This window comes from Garra rufa, chromosome 2 (genome assembly GCF_049309525.1).
Source record: "Garra rufa chromosome 2, GarRuf1.0, whole genome shotgun sequence".
Classification (NCBI taxonomy): domain Eukaryota; kingdom Metazoa; phylum Chordata; class Actinopteri; order Cypriniformes; family Cyprinidae; genus Garra; species Garra rufa.
The window spans coordinates 54,340,768-54,362,880 of NC_133362.1; the positions used below are offsets into that span (position 1 = coordinate 54,340,768).

Genomic DNA, 22,113 nt, shown 5'->3' on the forward strand with positions numbered 1-22,113 from the left:
TGCATATGGTCTAGCGGTCAGGCTTCTTGGTTTTCACCCAGGCGGCCCGGGTTCGACTCCCGGTATGGGAAGGCGGGCTCCTTTTTGCTACCAGTCAGGATTCCTGGTTTTCACCCAGGCGGCCAGGGTTCGACTCCCGGTATTGGAAGGCGGGCTCCTCTTTGCTTGCCTCTTCAAAACGGGCCACACGTCTTTCTGTGTCGAAAGCCATTTTTTGGCCAGCAGTCGAGCTGCAGAAACATAATAGGCCGAGGTTGGGACCCCACAGACCCGTGCCTTCGATAGCTCAGCTGGTAGACGAACTTATTTAGGTTTAAATAAAAACACCAAACGCCTATTTTAGTTTTAAGCAACGACAAAAACAGCTGTCCTGTCAGTCAAATCAAAGGATTATAACGCGAGTGCTCTAAAATCTTAGTTTTTGCCGATAAGTAAACTGTCATATTAGCAGAAACATAAATAATACAGCTCCGGGTTACCCACGATAGACACCAAAGGTTTCTCCTCCATTTCTTGCAGTCTCTGGACTTTTTAAGCAACGGTAAACTTTCGTCACCACAACAGAAGACCCGCCTCTCCATTCATTCGATTGGACAATGGAAAAGAACGCGAATGACGTTGGGCATTTTTCCGCTCAGTGTTGATTTTTTTTTTTCAACTTCAGGCGCTCAGAGCGCTCCTGCACAAACGTGAGGCGCCGGGGCGCATAAACAGCGCGCAGAACGCTCACTGCCAACAGAAAACCATTCAAAAGAAGCGCCTCCAACTGCAAAAGCGCGTTCGGTGTGATCGCCGCCAAATCCAAATTTTTGCGTAATGCAGTTTAAAATCTTTTTTTTTTACACGGACAAGGCTTCCACTGACCAGTTCCCATATGGTCTAGCGGTCAGGATTCCTGGTTTTCACCCAGGCGGCCTTGGATTGACTCCCGGTAAGGGATGGCGGGCTCCTTTTTGCTACCAGTCAGGATTCCTGGATTTCACCCAGGCGGCCCGGGTTCGACTCCCGGTATTGGAAAGCGGGCTCCTCTTTGCTTGCCTCTTCAAAACGGGCCGCACGTCTTCCTGCATCGAAAGCCATTTTTTGGCCAGTAGTCGAGCTGCAGAAACATAATAGGCCGAGGTTGTGACCCCACCGACCCGTGCCTTCGATAGCTCAGCTGGTAGAGCGGAGGACTGTAGAGGCGTCGGCAATCCTTAGGTCGCTGGTTCGACTCCGGCTCAAAGGAGTTCGTTTTTCACGTGCCCACCTTTTTTTGGGGGGTTTGGCCTTCTGAAAGCGGCCAACAGAGCTTGATTTCACAGTCTGCCGTTGGGGGGGGAGGCAAAAGCACATTCCCTGACCGGGAATCGAACCCAGGCCGCGGCGGTGAGAGCACCGAATCCTAACCACTAGACCACCAGGGAAGAGCATATCAAACGCTGGCCTGCTAATACCATGAGAACAAGCTGACAGCAATACAGGCTTCTGTCACGTCGAAAACCAACAAGTCGGGCGCAAGCACGAGGTCCCCCAGACGGTGGGCCAGTGGCGCAATGGATAACGCGTCTGTCTACGGATCAGAAGACGCTAGGTCCGACTCCTGGCTGTCTCGCTCTCTGCTTTTTGCGTAATGCAGTATGGTTTTGATGTCACGGGCTTGCCGAATTGTTGCCCTATTCCTACGTGCCACCCGGGCTTTGAGGAAAAGTTGGACACGAAATGAAATCCGAACTAGCCAATAATCAGCAATTTACCCGGTTAAAAGCGTGTCTCAGTTTCATCGTTAATCTCATGCTTTTTTCTATTCTGAACCTTGACAGATCGGCAATAGGGTGTTTTTCCTTGAGATAACGGTTACAATGCAAGACCACGCTTGTTTTTTCGAATGCGTGGCGTGAGTATTTTTGGAAAAAAATTTTTACCCGGACAAGGCTTCCACCGACCAGTTCCCATATGGTCTAGCGGTCAGGATTCCTGGTTTTCACCCAGGCGGCCTTGGATTGACTCCCGGTAAGGGATGGCGGGCTCCTTTTTGCTACCAGTCAGGATTCCTGGTTTTCACCCAGGCGGCCCGGGTTCGACTTCCGGTATGGGAAGGCGGGCTCCTTTTTGCTACCAGTCAGGATTCCTGGTTTTCACCCAGGCGGCCAGGGTTCGACTCCCGGTATTGGAAGGCGGGCTCCTCTTTGCTTGCCTCTTCAAAACGGGCCACACGTCTTTTTGCGTCGAAAGCCATTTTTTGGCCAGCAGTCGAGCTGCAGAAACATAATAGGCCGAGGTTGGGACCCCACAGACCCGTGCCTTCGATAGCTCAGCTGGTAGACGAACTTATTTAGGTTTAAATAAAAACACCAAACGCCTATTTTAGTTTTAAGCAACGACAAAAACAGCTGTCCTGTCAGTCAAATCAAAGGATTATAACGCGAGTGCTCTAAAATCTTAGTTTTTGCCATTTAGTATACTGTCATATTAGCAGAAACATAAATAATACAGCTCCGGGTTACCCACGATAGACACCAAAGGTTTCTCCTCCATTTCTTGCAGTCTCTGGACTTTTTAAGCAACGGTAAACTTTCGTCACCACAACAGAAGACCCGCCTCTCCATTCATTCGATTGGACAATGGAAAAGAACGCGAATGACGTTGGGCATTTTTCCGCTCAGTGTTGATTTTTTTTTTCAACTTCAGGCGCTCAGAGCGCTCCTGCACAAACGTGAGGCGCCGGGGCGCATAAACAGCGCGCAGAACGCTCACTGCCAACAGAAAACCATTCAAAAGAAGCACCTCCAACTGCAAAAGCGCGTTCGGTGTGATCGCCGCCAAATCCAAATTTTTGCGTAATGCAGTTTAAAATCTTTTTTTTTAACACGGACAAGGCTTCCACTGACCAGTTCCCATATGGTCTAGCGGTCAGGATTCCTGGTTTTCACCCAGGCGGCCTTGGTTTGACTCCCGGTAAGGGATGGCGGGCTCCTTTTTGCTACCAGTCAGGATTCCTGGATTTCACCCAGGCGGCCCGGGTTCGACTCCCGGTATTGGAAGGCGGGCTCCTCTTTGCTTGCCTCTTCAAAACGGGCCGCACGTCTTCCTGCATCGAATGCCATTTTTTGGCCAGTAGTCGAGCTGCAGAAACATAATAGGCCGAGGTTGTGACCCCACCGACCCGTGCCTTCGATAGCTCAGCTGGTAGAGCGGAGGACTGTAGAGGCGTCGGCAATCCTTAGGTCGCTGGTTCGACTCCGGCTCGAAGGAGTTCGTTTTTCACGTGCCCACCTTTTTTTGAGGGGGTTTGGCCTTCTGAAAGCGGCAAACAGAGCTTGATTTCACAGTCTGCCGTTGGGGGGGGGAGGCAAAAGCACATTCCCTGACCGGGAATCGAACCCGGGCCGCGGCGGTGAGAGCGCCGAATCCTAACCACTAGACCACCAGGGAAGAGCATATCAAACGCTGGCCTGCTAATACCATGAGAACAAGCAGACAGCAATACAGGCTTCTGTCACGTGGAAAACCAACAAGTCGGGCGCAAGCACGAGGTCCCCCAGACGGTGGGCCAGTGGCGCAATGGATAACGCGTCTGTCTACGGATCAGAAGACGCTAGGTCCGACTCCTGGCTGTCTCGCTCTCTGCTTTTTGCGTAATGCAGTATGGTTTTGATGTCACGGGCTTGCCGAATTGTTGCCCTATTCCTACGTGCCACCCGGGCTTTGAGGAAAAGTTGGACACGAAATGAAATCCGAACTAGCCAATAATCAGCAATTTACCCGGTTAAAAGCGTGTCTCAGTTTCATCGTTAATCTCATGCTTTTTTCTATTCTGAACCTTGACAGATCGGCAATAGGGTGTTTTTCCTTGAGATAACGGTTACAATGCAAGACCACGCTTGTTTTTTCGAATGCGTGGCGTGAGTATTTTTGGAGAAAAATTTTTACCCGGACAAGGCTTCCACTGACCAGTTCCCATATGGTCTAGCGGTCAGGATTCCTGGTTTTCACCCAGACGGCCTGGGTTTGACTCCCGGTATGGGAAGGCGGGCTCCTTTTTGCTACCAGTCAGGATTCCTGGTTTTCACCCAGACGGCCCGTGTTCGACTCCCGGTATGGGAAGGCGGGCTCCTTTTTGCTACCAGTCAGGATTCCTGGTTTTCACCCAGGCGGCCAGGGTTCGACTCCCGGTATTGGAAGGCGGGCTCCTCTTTGCTTGCCTCTTCAAAACGGGCCACACGTCTTTTTGCGTCGAAAGCCATTTTTTGGCCAGCAGTCGAGCTGCAGAAACATAATAGGCCGAGGTTGGGACCCCACAGACCCGTGCCTTCGATAGCTCAGCTGGTAGACGAACTTATTTAGGTTTAAATAAAAACACCAAACGCCTATTTTAGTTTTAAGCAACGACAAAAACAGCTGTCCTGTCAGTCAAATCAAAGGATTATAACGCGAGTGCTCTAAAATCGTAGTTTTTGCCATTTAGTATACTGTCATATTAGCAGAAACATAAATAATACAGCTCCGGGTTACCCACGATAGACACCAAAGGTTTCTCCTCCATTTCTTGCAGTCTCCGGACTTTTTAAGCAACGGTAAACTTTCGTCACCACAACAGAAGACCCGCCTCTCCATTCATTCGATTGGACAATGGAAAAGAACGCGAATGACGTTGGGCATTTTTCCGCTCAGAGTTGATTTTTTTTTCAACTTCAGGCGCTCAGAGCGCTCCTGCACAAACGTGAGGCGCTGGGGCGCATAAACAGCGCGCAGAACGCTCACTGCCAACAGAAAACCATTCAAAAGAAGCGCCTCCAACTGCAAAAGCGCGTTCGGTGTGATCGCCGCCAAATCCAAATTTTTGCGTAATGCAGTTTAAAATCTTTTTTTTTACACGGACAAGGCTTCCACTGACCAGTTCCCATATGGTCTAGCGGTCAGGATTCCTGGTTTTCACCCAGGCGGCCTTGGTTTGACTCCCGGTAAGGGATGGCGGGCTCCTTTTTGCTACCAGTCAGGATTCCTGGATTTCACCCAGGCGGCCCGGGTTCGACTCCCGGTATTGGAAGGCGGGCTCCTCTTTGCTTGCCTCTTCAAAACGGGCCGCACGTCTTCCTGCATCGAAAGCCATTTTTTGGCCAGTAGTCGAGCTGCAGAAACATAATAGGCCGAGGTTGTGACCCCACCGACCCGTGCCTTCGATAGCTCAGCTGGTAGAGCGGAGGACTGTAGAGGCGTCGGCAATCCTTAGGTCGCTGGTTCGACTCCGGCTCGAAGGAGTTTGTTTTTCACGTGCCCACCTTTTTTTGGGGGGTTTGGGCTTCTGAAAGCGGCCAACAGAGCTTGATTTCACAGTCTGCCATTGGGGGGGGAGGCAAAAGCACATTCCCTGACCGGGAATCGAACCCGGGCCGCGGCGGTGAGAGCGCCGAATCCTAACCACTAGACCACCAGGGAAGAGCATATCAAAAGCTGGCCTGCTAATACCATGAGAATAAGCAGACAGCAATACAGGCTTCTGTCACGTCGAAAACCAACAAGTCGGGTGCAAGCACGAGGTCCCCCAGACGGTGGGCCAGTGGCGCAATGGATAACGCGTCCGACTACGGATCAGAAGACTCTAGGTCCGACTCCTGTCTGGCTCGCTCTCTGCTTTTTGCGTAATGCAGTATGGTTTTGATGTCACGGGCTTGCCGAATTGTTGCCCTATTCCTACGTGCCACCCGGGCTTTGAGGAAAAGTTGGACACGAAATGAAATCCGAACTAGCCAATAATCAGCAATTTACCCGGTTAAAAGCGTGTCTCAGTTTCATCGTTAATCTCATGCTTTTTTCTATTCTGAACCTTGACAGATCGGCAATAGGGTGTTTTTCCTTGAGATAACGGTTACAATGCAAGACCACGCTTGTTTTTTCGAATGCGTGGCGTGAGTATTTTTGGAAAAAAATTTTTTACCCGGACAAGGCTTCCACTGACCAGTTCCTATAAGGTCTAGCGGTCAGGATTCCTGGTTTTCACCCAGACGGCCCGGGTTCGACTCCCGGTATGGGAAGGCGGGCTCCTTTTTGCTACCAGTCAGGATTCCTGGTTTTCACCCAGGCGGCCAGGGTTCGACTCCCGGTATTGGAAGGCGGGCTCCTCTTTGCTTGCCTCTTCAAAACGGGCCACACGTCTTTTTGCGTCGAAAGCCATTTTTTGGCCAGCAGTCGAGCTGCAGAAACATAATAGGCCGAGGTTGGGACCCCACAGACCCGTGCCTTCGATAGCTCAGCTGGTAGACGAACTTATTTAGGTTTAAATAAAAACACCAAACGCCTATTTTAGTTTTAAGCAACGACAAAAACAGCTGTCCTGTCAGTCAAATCAAAGGATTATAACGCGAGTGCTCTAAAATCGTAGTTTTTGCCATTTAGTATACTGTCATATTAGCAGAAACATAAATAATACAGCTCCGGGTTACCCACGATAGACACCAAAGGTTTCTCCTCCATTTCTTGCAGTCTCTGGACTTTTTAAGCAACGGTAAACTTTCGTCACCACAACAGAAGACCCGCCTCTCCATTCATTCGATTGGACAATGGAAAAGAACGCGAATGACGTTGGGCATTTTTCCGCTCAGTGTTGATTTTTTTTTTCAACTTCAGGCGCTCAGAGCGCTCCTGCACAAACGTGAGGCGCCGGGGCGCATAAACAGCGCGCAGAACGCTCACTGCCAACAGAAAACCATTCAAAAGAAGCACCTCCAACTGCAAAAGCGCGTTCGGTGTGATCGCCGCCAAATCCAAATTTTTGCGTAATGCAGTTTAAAATCTTTTTTTTTTACACGGACAAGGCTTCCACTGACCAGTTCCCATATGGTCTAGCGGTCAGGATTCCTGGTTTTCACCCAGGCGGCCTTGGTTTGACTCCCGGTAAGGGATGGCGGGCTCCTTTTTGCTACCAGTCAGGATTCCTGGATTTCACCCAGGCGGCCCGGGTTCGACTCCCGGTATTGGAAGGCGGGCTCCTCTTTGCTTGCCTCTTCAAAACGGGCCGCACGTCTTCCTGCATCGAATGCCATTTTTTGGCCAGTAGTCGAGCTGCAGAAACATAATAGGCCGAGGTTGTGACCCCACCGACCCGTGCCTTCGATAGCTCAGCTGGTAGAGCGGAGGACTGTAGAGGCGTCGGCAATCCTTAGGTCGCTGGTTCGACTCCGGTTCGAAGGAGTTCGTTTTTCACGTGCCCACCTTTTTTTGGGGGGGTTTGGCCTTCTGAAAGCGGCAAACAGAGCTTGATTTCACAGTCTGCCGTTGGGGGGGGAGGCAAAAGCACATTCCCTGACCGGGAATCGAACCCGGGCCGCGGCGGTGAGAGCGCCGAATCCTAACCACTAGACCACCAGGGAAGAGCATATCAAAAGCTGGCCTGCTAATACCATGAGAATAAGCAGACAGCAATACAGGCTTCTGTCACGTCGAAAACCAACAAGTCGGGTGCAAGCACGAGGTCCCCCAGACGGTGGGCCAGTGGCGCAATGGATAACGCGTCCGACTACGGATCAGAAGACTCTAGGTCCGACTCCTGTCTGGCTCGCTCTCTGCTTTTTGCGTAATGCAGTATGGTTTTGATGTCACGGGCTTGCCAAATTGTTGCCCTATTCCTACGTGCCACCCGGGCTTTGAGGAAAAGTTGGACACGAAATGAAATCCGAACTAGCCAATAATCAGCAATTTACCCGGTTAAAAGCGTGTCTCAGTTTCATCGTTAATCTCATGCTTTTTTCTATTCTGAACCTTGACAGATCGGCAATAGGGTGTTTTTCCTTGAGATAACGGTTACAATGCAAGACCACGCTTGTTTTTTCGAATGCGTGGCGTGAGTATTTTTGGAAAAAAATTTTTTACCCGGACAAGGCTTCCACTGACCAGTTCCTATAAGGTCTAGCGGTCAGGATTCCTGGTTTTCACCCAGACGGCCCGGGTTCGACTCCCGGTATGGGAAGGCGGGCTCCTTTTTGCTACCAGTCAGGATTCCTGGTTTTCACCCAGGCGGCCAGGGTTCGACTCCCGGTATTGGAAGGCGGGCTCCTCTTTGCTTGCCTCTTCAAAACGGGCCACACGTCTTTTTGCGTCGAAAGCCATTTTTTGGCCAGCAGTCGAGCTGCAGAAACATAATAGGCCGAGGTTGGGACCCCACAGACCCGTGCCTTCGATAGCTCAGCTGGTAGACGAACTTATTTAGGTTTAAATAAAAACACCAAACGCCTATTTTAGTTTTAAGCAACGACAAAAACAGCTGTCCTGTCAGTCAAATCAAAGGATTATAACGCGAGTGCTCTAAAATCGTAGTTTTTGCCATTTAGTATACTGTCATATTAGCAGAAACATAAATAATACAGCTCCGGGTTACCCACGATAGACACCAAAGGTTTCTCCTCCATTTCTTGCAGTCTCTGGACTTTTTAAGCAACGGTAAACTTTCGTCACCACAACAGAAGACCCGCCTCTCCATTCATTCGATTGGACAATGGAAAAGAACGCGAATGACGTTGGGCATTTTTCCGCTCAGTGTTGATTTTTTTTTTCAACTTCAGGCGCTCAGAGCGCTCCTGCACAAACGTGAGGCGCCGGGGCGCATAAACAGCGCGCAGAACGCTCACTGCCAACAGAAAACCATTCAAAAGAAGCGCCTCCAACTGCAAAAGCGCGTTCGGTGTGATCGCCGCCAAATCCAAATTTTTGCGTAATGCAGTTTAAAATCTTTTTTTTTTACACGGACAAGGCTTCCACTGACCAGTTCCCATATGGTCTAGCGGTCAGGATTCCTGATTTTCACCCAGGCGGCCTTGGATTGACTCCCGGTAAGGGATGGCGGGCTCCTTTTTGCTACCAGTCAGGATTCCTGGATTTCACCCAGGCGGCCCGGGTTCGACTCCCGGTATTGGAAAGCGGGCTCCTCTTTGCTTGCCTCTTCAAAACGGGCCGCACGTCTTCCTGCATCGAAAGCCATTTTTTGGCCAGTAGTCGAGCTGCAGAAACATAATAGGCCGAGGTTGTGACCCCACCGACCCGTGCCTTCGATAGCTCAGCTGGTAGAGCGGAGGACTGTAGAGGCGTCGGCAATCCTTAGGTCGCTGGTTCGACTCCGGCTCGAAGGAGTTTGTTTTTCACGTGCCCACCTTTTTTTGGGGGGTTTGGGCTTCTGAAAGCGGCCAACAGAGCTTGATTTCACAGTCTGCCATTGGGGGGGGAGGCAAAAGCACATTCCCTGACCGGGAATCGAACCCGGGCCGCGGCGGTGAGAGCGCCGAATCCTAACCACTAGACCACCAGGGAAGAGCATATCAAAAGCTGGCCTGCTAATACCATGAGAATAAGCAGACAGCAATACAGGCTTCTGTCACGTCGAAAACCAACAAGTCGGGTGCAAGCACGAGGTCCCCCAGACGGTGGGCCAGTGGCGCAATGGATAACGCGTCCGACTACGGATCAGAAGACTCTAGGTCCGACTCCTGTCTGGCTCGCTCTCTGCTTTTTGCGTAATGCAGTATGGTTTTGATGTCACGGGCTTGCCAAATTGTTGCCCTATTCCTACGTGCCACCCGGGCTTTGAGGAAAAGTTGGACACGAAATGAAATCCGAACTAGCCAATAATCAGCAATTTACCCGGTTAAAAGCGTGTCTCAGTTTCATCGTTAATCTCATGCTTTTTTCTATTCTGAACCTTGACAGATCGGCAATAGGGTGTTTTTCCTTGAGATAACGGTTACAATGCAAGACCACGCTTGTTTTTTCGAATGCGTGGCGTGAGTATTTTTGGAAAAAAATTTTTTACCCGGACAAGGCTTCCACTGACCAGTTCCTATAAGGTCTAGTGGTCAGGATTCCTGGTTTTCACCCAGACGGCCCGGGTTCGACTCCCGGTATGGGAAGGCGGGCTCCTTTTTGCTACCAGTCAGGATTCCTGGTTTTCACCCAGGCGGCCAGGGTTCGACTCCCGGTATTGGAAGGCGGGCTCCTCTTTGCTTGCCTCTTCAAAACGGGCCACACGTCTTTTTGCGTCGAAAGCCATTTTTTGGCCAGCAGTCGAGCTGCAGAAACATAATAGGCCGAGGTTGGGACCCCACAGACCCGTGCCTTCGATAGCTCAGCTGGTAGACGAACTTATTTAGGTTTAAATAAAAACACCAAACGCCTATTTTAGTTTTAAGCAACGACAAAAACAGCTGTCCTGTCAGTCAAATCAAAGGATTATAACGCGAGTGCTCTAAAATCGTAGTTTTTGCCATTTAGTATACTGTCATATTAGCAGAAACATAAATAATACAGCTCCGGGTTACCCACGATAGACACCAAAGGTTTCTCCTCCATTTCTTGCAGTCTCTGGACTTTTTAAGCAACGGTAAACTTTCGTCACCACAACAGAAGACCCGCCTCTCCATTCATTCGATTGGACAATGGAAAAGAACGCGAATGACGTTGGGCATTTTTCCGCTCAGTGTTGATTTTTTTTTTCAACTTCAGGCGCTCAGAGCGCTCCTGCACAAACGTGAGGCGCCGGGGCGCATAAACAGCGCGCAGAACGCTCACTGCCAACAGAAAACCATTCAAAAGAAGCACCTCCAACTGCAAAAGCGCGTTCGGTGTGATCGCCGCCAAATCCAAATTTTTGCGTAATGCAGTTTAAAATCTTTTTTTTTTACACGGACAAGGCTTCCACTGACCAGTTCCCATATGGTCTAGCGGTCAGGATTCCTGGTTTTCACCCAGGTGGCCTTGGTTTGACTCCCGGTAAGGGATGGCGGGCTCCTTTTTGCTACCAGTCAGGATTCCTGGATTTCACCCAGGCGGCCCGGGTTCGACTCCCGGTATTGGAAGGCGGGCTCCTCTTTGCTTGCCTCTTCAAAACGGGCCGCACGTCTTCCTGCATCGAATGCCATTTTTTGGCCAGTAGTCGAGCTGCAGAAACATAATAGGCCGAGGTTGTGACCCCACCGACCCGTGCCTTCGATAGCTCAGCTGGTAGAGCGGAGGACTGTAGAGGCGTCGGCAATCCTTAGGTCGCTGGTTCGACTCCGGTTCGAAGGAGTTCGTTTTTCACGTGCCCACCTTTTTTTGGGGGGGTTTGGCCTTCTGAAAGCGGCAAACAGAGCTTGATTTCACAGTCTGCCGTTGGGGGGGGAGGCAAAAGCACATTCCCTGACCGGGAATCGAACCCGGGCCGCAGCGGTGAGAGCGCCGAATCCTAACCACTAGACCACCAGGGAAGAGCATATCAAACGCTGGCCTGCTAATACCATGAGAACAAGCAGACAGCAATACAGGCTTCTGTCACGTCGAAAACCAACAAGTCGGGCGCAAGCACGAGGTCCCCCAGACGGTGGGCCAGTGGCGCAATGGATAACGCGTCTGTCTGCGGATCAGAAGACGCTAGGTCCGACTCCTGGCTGTCTCGCTCTCTGCTTTTTGCGTAATGCAGTATGGTTTTGATGTCACGGGCTTGCCGAATTGTTGCCCTATTCCTACGTGCCACCCGGGCTTTGAGGAAAAGTTGGACACGAAATGAAATCCGAACTAGCCAATAATCAGCAATTTACCCGGTTAAAAGCGTGTCTCAGTTTCATCGTTAATCTCATGCTTTTTTCTATTCTGAACCTTGACAGATCGGCAATAGGGTGTTTTTCCTTGAGATAACGGTTACAATGCAAGACCACGCTTGTTTTTTCGAATGCGTGGCGTGAGTATTTTTGGAAAAAAATTTTTTACCCGGACAAGGCTTCCACCGACCAGTTCCCATATGGTCTAGCGGTCAGGATTCCTGGTTTTCACCCAGGCGGCCCGGGTTCGACTCCCGGTATGGGAAGGCGGGCTCCTTTTTGCTACCAGTCAGGATTCCTGGTTTTCACCCAGGCGGCCAGGGTTCGACTCCCGGTATTGGAAGGCGGGCTCCTCTTTGCTTGCCTCTTCAAAACGGGCCACACGTCTTTTTGCGTCGAAAGCCATTTTTTGGCCAGCAGTCGAGCTGCAGAAACATAATAGGCCGAGGTTGGGACCCCACAGACCCGTGCCTTCGATAGCTCAGCTGGTAGACGAACTTATTTAGGTTTAAATAAAAACACCAAACGCCTATTTTAGTTTTAAGCAACGACAAAAACAGCTGTCCTGTCAGTCAAATCAAAGGATTATAACGCGAGTGCTCTAAAATCGTAGTTTTTGCCATTTAGTATACTGTCATATTAGCAGAAACATAAATAATACAGCTCCGGGTTACCCACGATAGACACCAAAGGTTTCTCCTCCATTTCTTGCAGTCTCTGGACTTTTTAAGCAACGGTAAACTTTCGTCACCACAACAGAAGACCCGCCTCTCCATTCATTCGATTGGACAATGGAAAAGAACGCGAATGACGTTGGGCATTTTTCCGCTCAGTGTTGATTTTTTTTTTCAACTTCAGGCGCTCAGAGCGCTCCTGCACAAACGTGAGGCGCCGGGGCGCATAAACAGCGCGCAGAACGCTCACTGCCAACAGAAAACCATTCAAAAAGGCGCCTCCAACTGCAAAAACGCGTTTGGTGTGATCGTCACCTAATCCAAATTTTTGCATAATGCAGTTTAAAATCTTTTTTTTTTACACGGACAAGGCTTCCACTGACCAGTTTGCATATGGTCTAGCGGTCAGGCTTCTTGGTTTTCACCCAGGCGGCCCGGGTTCGACTCCCGGTATGGGAAGGCGGGCTCCTTTTTGCTACCAGTCAGGATTCCTGGTTTTCACCCAGGCGGCCAGGGTTCGACTCCCGGTATTGGAAGGCGGGCTCCTCTTTGCTTGCCTCTTCAAAACGGGCCACACGTCTTTCTGTGTCGAAAGCCATTTTTTGGCCAGCAGTCGAGCTGCAGAAACATAATAGGCCGAGGTTGGGACCCCACAGACCCGTGCCTTCGATAGCTCAGCTGGTAGACGAACTTATTTAGGTTTAAATAAAAACACCAAACGCCTATTTTAGTTTTAAGCAACGACAAAAACAGCTGTCCTGTCAGTCAAATCAAAGGATTATAACGCGAGTGCTCTAAAATCTTAGTTTTTGCCGATAAGTAAACTGTCATATTAGCAGAAACATAAATAATACAGCTCCGGGTTACCCACGATAGACACCAAAGGTTTCTCCTCCATTTCTTGCAGTCTCTGGACTTTTTAAGCAACGGTAAACTTTCGTCACCACAACAGAAGACCCGCCTCTCCATTCATTCGATTGGACAATGGAAAAGAACGCGAATGACGTTGGGCATTTTTCCGCTCAGTGTTGATTTTTTTTTTCAACTTCAGGCGCTCAGAGCGCTCCTGCACAAACGTGAGGCGCCGGGGCGCATAAACAGCGCGCAGAACGCTCACTGCCAACAGAAAACCATTCAAAAGAAGCGCCTCCAACTGCAAAAGCGCGTTCGGTGTGATCGCCGCCAAATCCAAATTTTTGCGTAATGCAGTTTAAAATCTTTTTTTTTTACACGGACAAGGCTTCCACTGACCAGTTCCCATATGGTCTAGCGGTCAGGATTCCTGATTTTCACCCAGGCGGCCTTGGATTGACTCCCGGTAAGGGATGGCGGGCTCCTTTTTGCTACCAGTCAGGATTCCTGGATTTCACCCAGGCGGCCCGGGTTCGACTCCCGGTATTGGAAAGCGGGCTCCTCTTTGCTTGCCTCTTCAAAACGGGCCGCACGTCTTCCTGCATCGAAAGCCATTTTTTGGCCAGTAGTCGAGCTGCAGAAACATAATAGGCCGAGGTTGTGACCCCACCGACCCGTGCCTTCGATAGCTCAGCTGGTAGAGCGGAGGACTGTAGAGGCGTCGGCAATCCTTAGGTCGCTGGTTCGACTCCGGCTCGAAGGAGTTTGTTTTTCACGTGCCCACCTTTTTTTGGGGGGTTTGGGCTTCTGAAAGCGGCCAACAGAGCTTGATTTCACAGTCTGCCATTGGGGGGGGAGGCAAAAGCACATTCCCTGACCGGGAATCGAACCCGGGCCGCGGCGGTGAGAGCGCCGAATCCTAACCACTAGACCACCAGGGAAGAGCATATCAAAAGCTGGCCTGCTAATACCATGAGAATAAGCAGACAGCAATACAGGCTTCTGTCACGTCGAAAACCAACAAGTCGGGTGCAAGCACGAGGTCCCCCAGACGGTGGGCCAGTGGCGCAATGGATAACGTGTCCGACTACGGATCAGAAGACTCTAGGTCCGACTCCTGTCTGGCTCGCTCTCTGCTTTTTGCGTAATGCAGTATGGTTTTGATGTCACGGGCTTGCCGAATTGTTGCCCTATTCCTACGTGCCACCCGGGCTTTGAGGAAAAGTTGGACACGAAATGAAATCCGAACTAGCCAATAATCAGCAATTTACCCGGTTAAAAGCGTGTCTCAGTTTCATCGTTAATCTCATGCTTTTTTCTATTCTGAACCTTGACAGATCGGCAATAGGGTGTTTTTCCTTGAGATAACGGTTACAATGCAAGACCACGCTTGTTTTTTCGAATGCGTGGCGTGAGTATTTTTGGAAAAAAAATTTTTACCCGGACAAGGCTTCCACTGACCAGTTCCTATAAGGTCTAGCGGTCAGGATTCCTGGTTTTCACCCAGACGGCCCGGGTTCGACTCCCGGTATGGGAAGGCGGGCTCCTTTTTGCTACCAGTCAGGATTCCTGGTTTTCACCCAGGCGGCCAGGGTTCGACTCCCGGTATTGGAAGGCGGGCTCCTCTTTGCTTGCCTCTTCAAAACGGGCCACACGTCTTTTTGCGTCGAAAGCCATTTTTTGGCCAGCAGTCGAGCTGCAGAAACATAATAGGCCGAGGTTGGGACCCCACAGACCCGTGCCTTCGATAGCTCAGCTGGTAGACGAACTTATTTAGGTTTAAATAAAAACACCAAACGCCTATTTTAGTTTTAAGCAACGACAAAAACAGCTGTCCTGTCAGTCAAATCAAAGGATTATAACGCGAGTGCTCTAAAATCGTAGTTTTTGCCATTTAGTATACTGTCATATTAGCAGAAACATAAATAATACAGCTCCGGGTTACCCACGATAGACACCAAAGGTTTCTCCTCCATTTCTTGCAGTCTCTGGACTTTTTAAGCAACGGTAAACTTTCGTCACCACAACAGAAGACCCGCCTCTCCATTCATTCGATTGGACAATGGAAAAGAACGCGAATGACGTTGGGCATTTTTCCGCTCAGTGTTGATTTTTTTTTTCAACTTCAGGCGCTCAGAGCGCTCCTGCACAAACGTGAGGCGCCGGGGCGCATAAACAGCGCGCAGAACGCTCACTGCCAACAGAAAACCATTCAAAAGAAGCACCTCCAACTGCAAAAGCGCGTTCGGTGTGATCGCCGCCAAATCCAAATTTTTGCGTAATGCAGTTTAAAATCTTTTTTTTTTACACGGACAAGGCTTCCACTGACCAGTTCCCATATGGTCTAGCGGTCAGGATTCCTGGTTTTCACCCAGGCGGCCTTGGTTTGACTCCCGGTAAGGGATGGCGGGCTCCTTTTTGCTACCAGTCAGGATTCCTGGATTTCACCCAGGCGGCCCGGGTTCGACTCCCGGTATTGGAAGGCGGGCTCCTCTTTGCTTGCCTCTTCAAAACGGGCCGCACGTCTTCCTGCATCGAATGCCATTTTTTGGCCAGTAGTCGAGCTGCAGAAACATAATAGGCCGAGGTTGTGACCCCACCGACCCGTGCCTTCGATAGCTCAGCTGGTAGAGCGGAGGACTGTAGAGGCGTCGGCAATCCTTAGGTCGCTGGTTCGACTCCGGTTCGAAGGAGTTCGTTTTTCACGTGCCCACCTTTTTTTGGGGGGGTTTGGCCTTCTGAAAGCGGCAAACAGAGCTTGATTTCACAGTCTGCCGTTGGGGGGGGAGGCAAAAGCACATTCCCTGACCGGGAATCGAACCCGGGCCGCGGCGGTGAGAGCGCCGAATCCTAACCACTAGACCACCAGGGAAGAGCATATCAAAAGCTGGCCTGCTAATACCATGAGAATAAGCAGACAGCAATACAGGCTTCTGTCACGTCGAAAACCAACAAGTCGGGTGCAAGCACGAGGTCCCCCAGACGGTGGGCCAGTGGCGCAATGGATAACGCGTCCGACTACGGATCAGAAGACTCTAGGTCCGACTCCTGTCTGGCTCGCTCTCTGCTTTTTGCGTAATGCAGTATGGTTTTGATGTCACGGGCTTGCCAAATTGTTGCCCTATTCCTACGTGCCACCCGGGCTTTGAGGAAAAGTTGGACACGAAATGAAATCCGAACTAGCCAATAATCAGCAATTTACCCGGTTAAAAGCGTGTCTCAGTTTCATCGTTAATCTCATGCTTTTTTCTATTCTGAACCTTGACAGATCGGCAATAGGGTGTTTTTCCTTGAGATAACGGTTACAATGCAAGACCACGCTTGTTTTTTCGAATGCTTGGCGTGAGTATTTTTGGAAAAAAAATTTTTACCCGGACAAGGCTTCCACTGACCAGTTCCTATAAGGTCTAGCGGTCAGGATTCCTGGTTTTCACCCAGACGGCCCGGGTTCGACTCCCGGTATGGGAAGGCGGGCTCCTTTTTGCTACCAGTCAGGATTCCTGGTTTTCACCCAGGCGGCCAGGGTTCGACTCCCGGTATTGGAAGGCGGGCTCCTCTTTGCTTGCCTCTTCAAAACGGGCCACACGTCTTTTTGCGTCGAAAGCCATTTTTTGGCCAGCAGTCGAGCTGCAGAAACATAATAGGCCGAGGTTGGGACCCCACAGACCCGTGCCTTCGATAGCTCAGCTGGTAGACGAACTTATTTAGGTTTAAATAAAAACACCAAACGCCTATTTTAGTTTTAAGCAACGACAAAAACAGCTGTCCTGTCAGTCAAATCAAAGGATTATAACGCGAGTGCTCTAAAATCGTAGTTTTTGCCATTTAGTATACTGTCATATTAGCAGAAACATAAATAATACAGCTCCGGGTTACCCACGATAGACACCAAAGGTTTCTCCTCCATTTCTTGCAGTCTCTGGACTTTTTAAGCAACGGTAAACTTTCGTCACCACAACAGAAGACCCGCCTCTCCATTCATTCGATTGGACAATGGAAAAGAACGCGAATGACGTTGGGCATTTTTCCGCTCAGTGTTGATTTTTTTTTTCAACTTCAGGCGCTCAGAGCGCTCCTGCACAAACGTGAGGCGCCGGGGCGCATAAACAGCGCGCAGAACGCTCACTGCCAACAGAAAACCATTCAAAAGAAGCACCTCCAACTGCAAAAGCGCGTTCGGTGTGATCGCCGCCAAATCCAAATTTTTGCGTAATGCAGTTTAAAATCTTTTTTTTTTACACGGACAAGGCTTCCACTGACCAGTTCCCATATGGTCTAGCGGTCAGGATTCCTGGTTTTCACCCAGGCGGCCTTGGTTTGACTCCCGGTAAGGGATGGCGGGCTCCTTTTTGCTACCAGTCAGGATTCCTGGATTTCACCCAGGCGGCCCGGGTTCGACTCCCGGTATTGGAAGGCGGGCTCCTCTTTGCTTGCCTCTTCAAAACGGGCCGCACGTCTTCCTGCATCGAATGCCATTTTTTGGCCAGTAGTCGAGCTGCAGAAACATAATAGGCCGAGGTTGTGACCCCACCGACCCGTGCCTTCGATAGCTCAGCTGGTAGAGCGGAGGACTGTAGAGGCGTCGGCAATCCTTAGGTCGCTGGTTCGACTCCGGTTCGAAGGAGTTCGTTTTTCACGTGCCCACCTTTTTTGGGGGGGGTTTGGCCTTCTGAAAGCGGCAAACAGAGCTTGATTTCACAGTCTGCCGTTGGGGGGGGAGGCAAAAGCACATTCCCTGACCGGGAATCGAACCCGGGCCGCGGCGGTGAGAGCGCCGAATCCTAACCACTAGACCACCAGGGAAGAGCATATCAAAAGCTGGCCTGCTAATACCATGAGAATAAGCAGACAGCAATACAGGCTTCTGTCACGTCGAAAACCAACAAGTCGGGTGCAAGCACGAGGTCCCCCAGACGGTGGGCCAGTGGCGCAATGGATAACGCGTCCGACTACGGATCAGAAGACTCTAGGTCCGACTCCTGTCTGGCTCGCTCTCTGCTTTTTGCGTAATGCAGTATGGTTTTGATGTCACGGGCTTGCCAAATTGTTGCCCTATTCCTACGTGCCACCCGGGCTTTGAGGAAAAGTTGGACACGAAATGAAATCCGAACTAGCCAATAATCAGCAATTTACCCGGTTAAAAGCGTGTCTCAGTTTCATCGTTAATCTCATGCTTTTTTCTATTCTGAACCTTGACAGATCGGCAATAGGGTGTTTTTCCTTGAGATAACGGTTACAATGCAAGACCACGCTTGTTTTTTCGAATGCGTGGCGTGAGTATTTTTGGAAAAAAAATTTTTACCCGGACAAGGCTTCCACTGACCAGTTCCTATAAGGTCTAGCGGTCAGGATTCCTGGTTTTCACCCAGACGGCCCGGGTTCGACTCCCGGTATGGGAAGGCGGGCTCCTTTTTGCTACCAGTCAGGATTCCTGGTTTTCACCCAGGCGGCCAGGGTTCGACTCCCGGTATTGGAAGGCGGGCTCCTCTTTGCTTGCCTCTTCAAAACGGGCCACACGTCTTTTTGCGTCGAAAGCCATTTTTTGGCCAGCAGTCGAGCTGCAGAAACATAATAGGCCGAGGTTGGGACCCCACAGACCCGTGCCTTCGATAGCTCAGCTGGTAGACGAACTTATTTAGGTTTAAATAAAAACACCAAACGCCTATTTTAGTTTTAAGCAACGACAAAAACAGCTGTCCTGTCAGTCAAATCAAAGGATTATAACGCGAGTGCTCTAAAATCGTAGTTTTTGCCATTTAGTATACTGTCATATTAGCAGAAACATAAATAATACAGCTCCGGGTTACCCACGATAGACACCAAAGGTTTCTCCTCCATTTCTTGCAGTCTCTGGACTTTTTAAGCAACGGTAAACTTTCGTCACCACAACAGAAGACCCGCCTCTCCATTCATTCGATTGGACAATGGAAAAGAACGCGAATGACGTTGGGCATTTTTCCGCTCAGTGTTGATTTTTTTTTTCAACTTCAGGCGCTCAGAGCGCTCCTGCACAAACGTGAGGCGCCGGGGCGCATAAACAGCGCGCAGAACGCTCACTGCCAACAGAAAACCATTCAAAAGAAGCGCCTCCAACTGCAAAAGCGCGTTCGGTGTGATCGCCGCCAAATCCAAATTTTTGCGTAATGCAGTTTAAAATCTTTTTTTTTTACACGGACAAGGCTTCCACTGACCAGTTCCCATATGGTCTAGCGGTCAGGATTCCTGATTTTCACCCAGGCGGCCTTGGATTGACTCCCGGTAAGGGATGGCGGGCTCCTTTTTGCTACCAGTCAGGATTCCTGGATTTCACCCAGGCGGCCCGGGTTCGACTCCCGGTATTGGAAAGCGGGCTCCTCTTTGCTTGCCTCTTCAAAACGGGCCGCACGTCTTCCTGCATCGAAAGCCATTTTTTGGCCAGTAGTCGAGCTGCAGAAACATAATAGGCCGAGGTTGTGACCCCACCGACCCGTGCCTTCGATAGCTCAGCTGGTAGAGCGGAGGACTGTAGAGGCGTCGGCAATCCTTAGGTCGCTGGTTCGACTCCGGCTCGAAGGAGTTTGTTTTTCACGTGCCCACCTTTTTTTGGGGGGTTTGGGCTTCTGAAAGCGGCCAACAGAGCTTGATTTCACAGTCTGCCATTGGGGGGGGAGGCAAAAGCACATTCCCTGACCGGGAATCGAACCCGGGCCGCGGCGGTGAGAGCGCCGAATCCTAACCACTAGACCACCAGGGAAGAGCATATCAAAAGCTGGCCTGCTAATACCATGAGAATAAGCAGACAGCAATACAGGCTTCTGTCACGTCGAAAACCAACAAGTCGGGTGCAAGCACGAGGTCCCCCAGACGGTGGGCCAGTGGCGCAATGGATAACGCGTCCGACTACGGATCAGAAGACTCTAGGTCCGACTCCTGTCTGGCTCGCTCTCTGCTTTTTGCGTAATGCAGTATGGTTTTGATGTCACGGGCTTGCCGAATTGTTGCCCTATTCCTACGTGCCACCCGGGCTTTGAGGAAAAGTTGGACACGAAATGAAATCCGAACTAGCCAATAATCAGCAATTTACCCGGTTAAAAGCGTGTCTCAGTTTCATCGTTAATCTCATGCTTTTTTCTATTCTGAACCTTGACAGATCGGCAATAGGGTGTTTTTCCTTGAGATAACGGTTACAATGCAAGACCACGCTTGTTTTTTCGAATGCGTGGCGTGAGTATTTTTGGAAAAAAAAATTTTACCCGGACAAGGCTTCCACTGACCAGTTCCTATAAGGTCTAGCGGTCAGGATTCCTGGTTTTCACCCAGAAGGCCAGGGTTCGACTCCCGGTATTGGAAGGCGGGCTCCTTTTTGCTACCAGTCAGGATTCCTGGTTTTCACCCAGGTGGCCAGGGTTCGACTCCCGGTATTGGAAGGCGGGCTCCTCTTTGCTTGCCTCTTCAAAACGGGCCACACGTCTTTTTGCGTCGAAAGCCATTTTTTGGCCAGCAGTCGAGCTGCAGAAACATAATAGGCCGAGGTTGGGACCCCACAGACCCGTGCCTTCGATAGCTCAGCTGGTAGACGAACTTATTTAGGTTTAAATAAAAACACCAAACGCCTATTTTAGTTTTAAGCAACGACAAAAACAGCTGTCCTGTCAGTCAAATCAAAGGATTATAACGCGAGTGCTCTAAAATCGTAGTTTTTGCCATTTAGTATACTGTCATATTAGCAGAAACATAAATAATACAGCTCCGGGTTACCCACGATAGACACCAAAGGTTTCTCCTCCATTTCTTGCAGTCTCTGGACTTTTTAAGCAACGGTAAACTTTCGTCACCACAACAGAAGACCCGCCTCTCCATTCATTCGATTGGACAATGGAAAAGAACGCGAATGACGTTGGGCATTTTTCCGCTCAGTGTTGATTTTTTTTTTCAACTTCAGGCGCTCAGAGCGCTCCTGCACAAACGTGAGGCGCCGGGGCGCATAAACAGCGCGCAGAACGCTCACTGCCAACAGAAAACCATTCAAAAGAAGCACCTCCAACTGCAAAAGCGCGTTCGGTGTGATCGCCGCCAAATCCAAATTTTTGCGTAATGCAGTTTAAAATCTTTTTTTTTTACACGGACAAGGCTTCCACTGACCAGTTCCCATATGGTCTAGCGGTCAGGATTCCTGGTTTTCACCCAGGTGGCCTTGGTTTGACTCCCGGTAAGGGATGGCGGGCTCCTTTTTGCTACCAGTCAGGATTCCTGGATTTCACCCAGGCGGCCCGGGTTCGACTCCCGGTATTGGAAGGCGGGCTCCTCTTTGCTTGCCTCTTCAAAACGGGCCGCACGTCTTCCTGCATCGAATGCCATTTTTTGGCCAGTAGTCGAGCTGCAGAAACATAATAGGCCGAGGTTGTGACCCCACCGACCCGTGCCTTCGATAGCTCAGCTGGTAGAGCGGAGGACTGTAGAGGCGTCGGCAATCCTTAGGTCGCTGGTTCGACTCCGGTTCGAAGGAGTTCGTTTTTCACGTGCCCACCTTTTTTTGGGGGGGTTTGGCCTTCTGAAAGCGGCAAACAGAGCTTGATTTCACAGTCTGCCGTTGGGGGGGGAGGCAAAAGCACATTCCCTGACCGGGAATCGAACCCGGGCCGCGGCGGTGAGAGCGCCGAATCCTAACCACTAGACCACCAGGGAAGAGCATATCAAAAGCTGGCCTGCTAATACCATGAGAATAAGCAGACAGCAATACAGGCTTCTGTCACGTCGAAAACCAACAAGTCGGGTGCAAGCACGAGGTCCCCCAGACGGTGGGCCAGTGGCGCAATGGATAACGCGTCCGACTACGGATCAGAAGACTCTAGGTCCGACTCCTGTCTGGCTCGCTCTCTGCTTTTTGCGTAATGCAGTATGGTTTTGATGTCACGGGCTTGCCAAATTGTTGCCCTATTCCTACGTGCCACCCGGGCTTTGAGGAAAAGTTGGACACGAAATGAAATCCGAACTAGCCAATAATCAGCAATTTACCCGGTTAAAAGCGTGTCTCAGTTTCATCGTTAATCTCATGCTTTTTTCTATTC

At 50.3% G+C, this 22,113-nt stretch overlaps 1 protein-coding gene and 19 non-coding genes across 20 annotated transcripts in view; 8 read left to right on the top strand and 12 right to left on the bottom strand.

Moving 5' to 3' along the window:
- The window catches only part of LOC141325610 (uncharacterized), a 241,861-nt gene that overhangs the window by 185,361 nt on the left and 34,387 nt on the right, over positions 1-22,113 (bottom strand). The window lies entirely within an intron of this gene.
- Positions 1,335-1,406, bottom strand: trnae-cuc (transfer RNA glutamic acid (anticodon CUC)). Its single transcript has one exon. It is a non-coding gene; the product is annotated as a tRNA-Glu (tRNA).
- Positions 3,151-3,234, top strand: trnay-gua (transfer RNA tyrosine (anticodon GUA)). The gene is given in 2 exon segments: positions 3,151-3,187; positions 3,199-3,234. It is a non-coding gene; the product is annotated as a tRNA-Tyr (tRNA).
- trnae-cuc (transfer RNA glutamic acid (anticodon CUC)) lies at positions 3,343-3,414 on the bottom strand. Its single transcript has one exon. It is a non-coding gene; the product is annotated as a tRNA-Glu (tRNA).
- Positions 3,938-4,009, top strand: trnae-uuc (transfer RNA glutamic acid (anticodon UUC)). Its single transcript has one exon. It is a non-coding gene; the product is annotated as a tRNA-Glu (tRNA).
- On the top strand, positions 5,157-5,240 carry trnay-gua (transfer RNA tyrosine (anticodon GUA)). Its single transcript is given in 2 exon segments — positions 5,157-5,193; positions 5,205-5,240. It is a non-coding gene; the product is annotated as a tRNA-Tyr (tRNA).
- Positions 5,347-5,418, bottom strand: trnae-cuc (transfer RNA glutamic acid (anticodon CUC)). The gene has a single exon. It is a non-coding gene; the product is annotated as a tRNA-Glu (tRNA).
- trnae-cuc (transfer RNA glutamic acid (anticodon CUC)) lies at positions 7,278-7,349 on the bottom strand. Its single transcript has one exon. It is a non-coding gene; the product is annotated as a tRNA-Glu (tRNA).
- On the top strand, positions 9,018-9,101 carry trnay-gua (transfer RNA tyrosine (anticodon GUA)). The gene is given in 2 exon segments: positions 9,018-9,054; positions 9,066-9,101. It is a non-coding gene; the product is annotated as a tRNA-Tyr (tRNA).
- Positions 9,208-9,279, bottom strand: trnae-cuc (transfer RNA glutamic acid (anticodon CUC)). The gene has a single exon. It is a non-coding gene; the product is annotated as a tRNA-Glu (tRNA).
- Positions 9,804-9,875, top strand: trnae-uuc (transfer RNA glutamic acid (anticodon UUC)). The gene has a single exon. It is a non-coding gene; the product is annotated as a tRNA-Glu (tRNA).
- On the bottom strand, positions 11,139-11,210 carry trnae-cuc (transfer RNA glutamic acid (anticodon CUC)). The gene has a single exon. It is a non-coding gene; the product is annotated as a tRNA-Glu (tRNA).
- Positions 11,735-11,806, top strand: trnae-uuc (transfer RNA glutamic acid (anticodon UUC)). Its single transcript has one exon. It is a non-coding gene; the product is annotated as a tRNA-Glu (tRNA).
- trnay-gua (transfer RNA tyrosine (anticodon GUA)) lies at positions 13,746-13,829 on the top strand. The gene is given in 2 exon segments: positions 13,746-13,782; positions 13,794-13,829. It is a non-coding gene; the product is annotated as a tRNA-Tyr (tRNA).
- trnae-cuc (transfer RNA glutamic acid (anticodon CUC)) lies at positions 13,936-14,007 on the bottom strand. Its single transcript has one exon. It is a non-coding gene; the product is annotated as a tRNA-Glu (tRNA).
- Positions 15,867-15,938, bottom strand: trnae-cuc (transfer RNA glutamic acid (anticodon CUC)). Its single transcript has one exon. It is a non-coding gene; the product is annotated as a tRNA-Glu (tRNA).
- On the bottom strand, positions 17,798-17,869 carry trnae-cuc (transfer RNA glutamic acid (anticodon CUC)). Its single transcript has one exon. It is a non-coding gene; the product is annotated as a tRNA-Glu (tRNA).
- Positions 19,538-19,621, top strand: trnay-gua (transfer RNA tyrosine (anticodon GUA)). Its single transcript is given in 2 exon segments — positions 19,538-19,574; positions 19,586-19,621. It is a non-coding gene; the product is annotated as a tRNA-Tyr (tRNA).
- trnae-cuc (transfer RNA glutamic acid (anticodon CUC)) lies at positions 19,728-19,799 on the bottom strand. Its single transcript has one exon. It is a non-coding gene; the product is annotated as a tRNA-Glu (tRNA).
- trnae-cuc (transfer RNA glutamic acid (anticodon CUC)) lies at positions 21,659-21,730 on the bottom strand. Its single transcript has one exon. It is a non-coding gene; the product is annotated as a tRNA-Glu (tRNA).